General features: G+C 48.8%; 1 pseudogene; it reads left to right on the forward strand.

Annotated features, from left to right (window-relative positions):
• The first annotated feature begins 384 nt into the window (after positions 1-384).
• On the forward strand, positions 385-750 carry LOC102876782 (annotated as a pseudogene).
• The last annotated feature ends 423 nt before the right edge of the window (positions 751-1,173 follow it).

Consider the following 1,173-nt stretch of genomic DNA (forward strand, 5'->3'; position numbering starts at 1 on the left):
TTTTTCAGGATGCTTGGAAGACTGTTCACGTTGTGGATTAGGGTTTCTAGAGTTCTTCCAAGCTTTTCTCTGATGAAGTTTATCATTCTTGGTTTTACTCCTAGGTCCATGATCCACTCTGAGTTAGTTTTTGTTATGATGTGAGGGTGAGTCTTGCTTCAGTTTTCTACAGATAGTTTTCCAATTTTGCCCACACCATTTGTTAAAGAGGCTTTCATTTCCCCATTTATTTCATCGCCTTGTCAAAAATCAGTTGACCGGCTGGGCCCGAGGGCGGGCGGCGGTTGGCTGCGGGCGGGCTATGCACTGTCTGGTGTCTCGGCGGCCGACTGGGGCGAGGTGGCGGGCGCCGGGTGGCGCGACCTCGGACTGTAGCCGTGTCAACGTGTTATGATGCCGTCTCGCACCAACCTGGCTGCTGGGATTCCCAGTAGTAAAGTGAAATACTCAAGACTTTCCACAGACGATGGCTACATTGACCTTCAGTTTAAGAAAAGCCCACCTAAGATCCCTTACAAAGCCATTGCCCTTGCCACTGTGCTCTTCTTGATCGGCGCCTTTCTCATCATCATTGGCTCCCTCCTGCTGGCAGGCTACATCAGCAAAGGGGAGGCAGACCGGGCCGTTCCCATGCTGATCATCGGCATCCTGGTGTTTCTGCCGGGCTTCTACCACCTGCGTATCGCCTACTATGCGTCCAAAGGTTACCGGGGCTATTCCTATGACGACATCCCAGACTTCGATGACTAGCACCCACCGGGGGCCGCAGCCGAAGCGGCATGGACGGGACCCAGTACAGTTTAAGACACTGGGCAGCAACTCAAGCTAAGGGCTAAGGAGTTCTGTAGTTCGAAGATATTTAGCAAGATTGGGGCCAGATTGTATGGGTCTATCCCAAAGTTGTCAAATGAATTTCCAAGTAACTAAGTAGGACACGCTTTATTATTCATCTCCTGGCTTTGGCAAATCTTCCGACAAGTTTTCCGCAGGAATCTATATCAAGGAAGAATAGTGATGTTAATAGTGTGAAGAGACACGGAAGGTCTTCTGCAGCGGAAAGTGCTCTCCCCAACCTCCTTCAAATTGAAATATTCTTCTAAACAGTCTTTAATGTCAGTTTGTTCTGTGGCAAATGGAAAAATGTATGTTTGTTTTTTAAAGAGGGAACACAAG

The sequence above is a fragment of the Elephantulus edwardii genome, unplaced genomic scaffold (assembly GCF_000299155.1).
Source record: "Elephantulus edwardii isolate Elephantulus edwardi_28Jun2011 unplaced genomic scaffold, EleEdw1.0 scaffold00009, whole genome shotgun sequence".
Classification (NCBI taxonomy): Eukaryota; Metazoa; Chordata; class Mammalia; order Macroscelidea; family Macroscelididae; genus Elephantulus; species Elephantulus edwardii.